The following is a 6707-nucleotide window of genomic DNA, read 5'->3' on the forward strand; positions in this document are numbered from 1 at the left end:
TATATATATATATATATATATATATATATATATATATGTAATTTTTTGCTTTTGTAGTTATTTAAAAACAAAAATAAAACAATGCAAGCTAAATTGGGGAAAACTGATGAACAATATCGTTGCGTGACGCTCTCGCTAAAGTTATTATAAAACCGTCAGCCACTGCTGGCAAGGATTTAAATGGCACCCATGTAATTACACAGAATATTACGTGTCATCCAAGCCCCCACATGAAAAGCATGTCAGGGAATCACCTTGCGATTATAAAACTAATCATGCTCATTTGAATGTCTGCTCAGCCCTGCTTTGTCCCCCTCGTTCACATTTTTCAAATCTTCCTATCCCTTAATCCTCCCTTATCGCCTATAACTTTGTCACTCCTTGCATGGTTTCTTCTAATGTGCTTGTCGGCTTAGTGAGGTGCTGCTAATGTGGAAAACTGTGTCACAAGTCTGTTAGTCTGCTTCCTGGATATGCCATTTTTATCTTTCATTTCTCCACCTCTCCAGTCATACCATGGACACCCGAACAGTTATCAGTAAAACTGCACTGAATGTTTGTGTGCATAAAAAATAACAACAATAGAAACAAATAGACACTCACTAAATACACCTTTGTCATGACCCGATTGGACTATTGCAATGTACTCTATGCTGGGGTCAGCCAGGCCTCCATTCTTCTGTTGACCTTCAAATGCCTAAATGGCCTCGCACCCCTTTACCTCTCTGAGCTTCTGGAACCTTACATTCCCTCTCGGGTCCTGAGATCATCTGATCAGCTGCTTTTGGCTGTTCCAAAAACAAGACTGAAGCTCAGAGGAGATCGGGCTTTTTCAGTCATGGGCCCCAAATTCTGGAACAACCTGCCCCCCAACATCAGGTGGGCCACCTCCCTTCCTCATTTCAAATCCCTGCTAAAAACACATCTGTTTTCTCAGGCATTTCACACAGTGTAAATTAATTTAGTGTTTTTTGTTCTGCGATCCTGTTTTAAATGCTTTTTATTAATTCTTCAGTTATTATTATTAGTGTATTGTATTTTGTTTTTCCTCTTTAATTTTACTCCCATTAATTGTTGTTGTTGTTAAGCACTTTGATAACAGGTCCTGTTTTAAATGTGCTCTATAAATAAAGTTGACTTGACTTGACTTAAACCAGACTCCCTAAACTTACACAGACAGGAGAACAATAAAATTAAAAGGTTGAATGAAAGCAAATTATCCACCACCATTCATGCCAGAGTGTTAATCTAAACTAATCCATGAAAGGAAGCGACAGTTTTATTGCTATTTTGGTAAAATGTTATAAATGATGTGTTGGGAATGAACTACTAACACATCAAATTTTAGCTTAACATCAGTAAGATTGACAAAGTTATACCTTTTTTTTTTTTTCCTGTTTCCTAAAGTTGCTTAGCTGTGGCAGCCATCTACAATGAGGCTGACTCCAACAGTTAATCAGTCGTAGATGTCAATCCAGAAATTAAATTTGGAAAATTTCCTGAAACTCCATCCAGTGGTTCATGCACTTTTATGCAAACACTACAGACAAATTAATGCACATACACACTAATATAAAATAATAATATAAATAATATAATAATAATAATAAAGAAGACTTGGAGTCAGCCTCCCCACCATCACAGACATTTACACCTCTAAATGCAGGAAGAGGACCACCTGCATCATGATGGACCCCACTCACCCAGCACACACACTTTTTGCCCCGCTCCCCTCAGGAAGGAGGTTGGGGAGCATTAAGTGTAGAACCACTAGACTGAGGAACAGCTTCTACCCTGAGGCTGTTAGATTCACAAATCTGTAACCAGAATAATCACTGTGAAAAATCACATCATTTTGCTGCTGATCTGTTTCATGTTGCTGCTGATCTGTTTCATGTTGCTGCTGATCTGCTTCATGTTGCTGTGTTCATTCGTGCTCATCTGCTCACACAGACTCATGTTTGAGCTGCTGTTCGGCGTATTGTTTTTATGTTATTAGTGCTTAGTGTATTTTTAGTTGATGTTTTTCTTAGTTCATATCTCAGATCTTATTGTTGTTTTTCTTTTACATTTTATTGTTAGATGTAACTGGGACCCTGTGTACACAATTTCATTCCACACCATGTGCCACATGTTGTGCGAACGGCAATAAAGAAACTGTGACTCTGAATCTGATATGGGAAAAAATATATTACGTTCGGAAAAGGGCAACACAAAGACAGATAAGATGAACATTTAAAGCCACAGTGATCCGTGTACAAGTGCTTCAACAATTTTAAAGTATCTAACAAAGTTAACTCAGGTCCTCTGGACAGATTCTTCTTGGTTTTAAGCATTTAAAAGGTTCATTGTTTATCCAAAAGACGTATTCAGTCTGAGGAGCTGCAACAAACTCAGTCTTATAAACAACACCTTCTCATAGCGGATCAACCAGTTTGCTGGTGACATCCAGAACTAGTTGTTCCCATGTAAAAGGAGAATGTATCAGGATGTTTTAAAGTATGCATAAAATGAAAGCAGAATTCACAAAATAAAAAAATAAACAGGTTACTGAAAAGGTTTGGGAATCAAGAGACATCACTGCTGTTGTCAACAGCTACTAGTGCTGGAAACCATCTATTCAAACTGCCAGTTGTTCCAAGTGAGCCAACCAGCATCTGTCAAACTTCAGGCTAGACTCAGAAAAACAGCTGACTGCAGAAACTCAAAGATCCTCTGTCAGGAAGATGACTCAACAATAAAAGAAAGAAAAAGAAAGAAAACAGAAACACAAATCAACTAGACAAAAGGGCCACAATATAGCCAGCTGGTAACATACAAATTGTTCAATTCAATTCAAATTCAAAAATACTTTATTAATCCCAGAGGGAAACTATTTGTTGTTGTAACTTATATCCTCATTTCATTAAGAGATGTTATAGATACTGATGGCTGTAGGCAGGAAGGATCTCTTATAAAGATCCATCCCACAGTGGATCCTAAGAAACTGGCTGCAGTTGCCGTCCGATCCGTCCACCCAGACTTGGCCGGTCTCTCGGTTCCCCCGGGCTGTAGGACCGCCCGAATGCCGGGCAGAACTCCTCCCAGAGCGATGGCCACTCCTCCCAGCAGTCTGCCAAGCTCCTCGTTGCTGCGGACAGCCAACCGTAGGCGCCGAGGGACGATCCTGTCCTTCCACTATCATGAGCCGTGTTTCCTGCTAGTTCCAGGATCTCAGTGGTCAGGCACTCGAGCACAGCTGGCAGGTAGATGAGATTGCGTCCACAGAACATCCTTTTCAAATCATTTGAGATTTGGGGCTGTAGTTGAGATATTATTTGAGCTTTTGAGATGTTAATCAGCTGCTGTTGGTTGTAGAAAACTGCCTTGTTGCCATGGTTATGCATCATAACAAATGTCCAAAACTAAAAAAGTTTCAGTAAAAATCCTTCCAGCTGCACAGCATCTGATACCAGAGGAAACAATCATCCAAAATATGTGATTTACATCCAGAAAAAGAGGAATTAAAGTTTCTAAAAGTAAAATCTCAGAATGACAGTAACAGAGCTGCTCCAACATGCAGCCACCTTGAGCGGCGCAATTCCTTGATGGATATTGAATCCCTGGGAGACGCTTTTTAGAGTTGCTGGCCCTGTTTAACCCAGTCAGAACCGGGTCATAATTTCATTATAATCCCATCTCTGAACAGATAAGAAACCCAGGTTCAGTCTAGATAATTTACTAACAGTACTGTACTGCAAAGTTTACTCACCAGCTCTGCAGAACTGCAACTCAGTTCCGGTTGAGCTCGGTTCCGGTTCTGCAGACCTACCCTGCAGCGATGAAGCCCACCGCCCCATCTAGGTTGATGTGCACGTGGATTATTGAGCTTCAGGAAGCTTCAGGATTATCTGTGACTTTCCTGCCAGTTCTGTGAGTTTAACAAATAGATCATTACTTCTGACTTTGCGTTGCAAAACTTTCCCTCCATTTTGGAAAAAAGCAGCAGTGCTTCTGGGTAGTGTAGTTCTTTTTTTGCTGGCATTACAATACAGGCTTATTGAAATAAAACTACAAAATGGCGGCACCTGTCCAAAGTATTTTTTCGTTAACTTTTTAACCTGTACCGTCACAATCATGTGAGTAATATTAAAGTTGACAATCACTGAAAAATTGCAAAAGAGCGAGTCTGCGAAAGTTGAACCGTGAAGAAGCGAGGGATTACTGTATGTGTTTTGTGCAATGGAAATTTACTCCTGTGTATAATGCAACACCCCAAATTTATAGAAGATTTTTCAAGTTAAATATTTCGCATTATACACAAATAAATACGGTACCCCAAACTGAGATGGTTTTTGTGATCAGGCTTATCAGCAAAAAGCTAGGTAAAAGCTAAAAACAGCCAAATTCTGAGTAATAAAAGGCTTAATAAAACATAAAATAGCAACCTATTAGTTAAATATTAAAAGTAGCAAAAGATTAGTTAAAAGCTAAAAGTAGCAGAGCAATAGCTTGAAGCTATAAAAACAAAACAGTAGCTAAAAGCTAAAAGTAGCTAAAGATTTAGCTAAGAAAAAAAACATAGCATTTTGAAAAGTAAAAACCTAAAGTGGCATATGAAGACAAAATATGCTGAATTATCAAAGAGAATAATGTTTTTTGAAAGAACTGAAGAGATGACAGAGAACCCTCATACAGATGTTCACCAGGATTTCTTCACGGTTTGTTTATACAACATCACAACTTTTGACCTGTGGACTCCTCTCTTCCAATAAATCTCAAGTGCTGAATTTAGTTTTATCTTCACCAAAAACTGATGCCTCAATGAGCTTCTTAAGGTAATTGGACTATTCTAATCTCTTAAGATGTTTTCCTTGTATTTTCACTTCAGCTTAGACTCAACCATGCAGTCGCAGGAGAGGGTGGAGCTCCGGACTGAAGCTGGTGCGGTTCGTTTCGTCGAGGCCTCCCTCCAAGTCTCTGCAGACAAGTGAGTAATTCAGCAGATGTGCTGGTGTGTAGAAACGAGCTCGGCCATATGGCTCTGTGGTGATTAAACATCTGAGAGCTAATAACAGCTGATGTGCTCCATCCTTGATGGTTCAGCCCTATTACAGTTTACCTCGAATTGTTATTTTTACCCTACAGACCTTCTTCTGTAGAATCTCTTTGTTAGCAAAATCATTACTTACTCTTCCCAGTGCTTTCGCCCTGTAAATGTTTGTCGTCAAATAAAAGGAACAGCTGCTTCAATTATGCAGCTCTACGCTGTCGTGAAAATAATTGTCGTGTATTTTCGCTCTAAGCACCGCTGATGATCGCAGTGGTGTCCTGCTGCTGACAATGCTGCGAATGCCAAGAAGATGTTGCTTGAATACCAATAAATAATGAAACTGAGCCTCGGCGTCCTAATAAGATGAGTCTAATGAGCACTCTCTCACATGGCTCCTCGAACCAATCAGGCTCATTAAAAACCTGTTGGAGGAATCCTCTGCATTTTTAATGTAGAGTGATGCATTCAAGATTCTGCCAGATGTTTTATTCATTGCACTTAAAAATAAATGGCATACGGCGCATTGTGAATGTATTTTGTGACGTATTTGTTCAGATTCCTCGTTGTTACGCAACCATGTGTGCCCTTTGCCACTCGTTGGTTGTGTATGCATGATGTGGTAAGCACTGTGTTTGTGTAGAAGAGGATTAAGGATAGGGTGCAATCAGTAGAACGAAGCAAGGCAATGCAAGCTTGTGCTTTCATGTGTTTCTGTGTCAGATTTCTAGAGGATTTGGCTGCAATTCAAATTGTAAAGCACTGATCTCAGCACTTGCAGCATTTTGATTCATATAGAAGTAAGGCTGTCCTCACTGACACAACTCAGAGCCTTTTTGTAGTTTCATCAGTGTAGGATACAAGAAGACAGCTTTTAAACATTAGATATTAGATAGTGGCAGTGACTAATATCTGTGTTTTAGAATGAGGGCAGCCTGACAGTGTGCAGTTCAACTAACACCCACTCATGATTTTACCCATATCAAGTAAATATGCCCATACAGATGTGACAGAAAGGATCAGTGTGAAATAAAATATTTAAAAGTATTTAGAAATTATTTTATATATTTATCTTAAAATTCCCATCTACTTTCAACACCTGTCTAACTAATAGCTCAGCGTTTTTAAAGTGAAATTCTGTAAAAATTTCATGAGCAATCAGTATCTTACCTGCTGTAGATAACTCTTTAAGTAAGCTCAGTTTAGAGAAATTAAGTTTAATTCTAAACATTTTGGCAAGCTAATAGTCTGAGCAAATTTATTACACGGTTATACTCATGTAGACTGCTGTGGTTATTTGTAAGTGCTTAAAGCCACTGTGGTAGCTAGCGCTAGTGCTTTTGGTGCTAAAGCTATAAACTGTATACACAGTATTTTATTTTTCTATAACATGGAAAAATAACAAAGCCTGAAGGCATATAAAGCTGATTTTAGCAAATTTAACATACAGAGGACTCCGATGGAATTTCTGGTTGTAAATGAATAAGTTTCCATAAACATTTGAGATCGTACCTCTCCGGACATCTGGTGTAGATGATGCAGTTCACTGTGCGGTCACAGAAATATTACCCTTGCCTTTTTAGAGCAAATTTTATTTACAGTATAGACAACAACAACAAAATTCTAAGTTTACAACAGGCTAGTATGTTTTCCTCGTTCCTCATGAGGAACACAAGAA

This window comes from Nematolebias whitei, chromosome 15 (assembly GCF_014905685.2).
Source record: "Nematolebias whitei isolate Nwh7 chromosome 15, NemWhi1, whole genome shotgun sequence".
Classification (NCBI taxonomy): domain Eukaryota; kingdom Metazoa; phylum Chordata; class Actinopteri; order Cyprinodontiformes; family Rivulidae; genus Nematolebias; species Nematolebias whitei.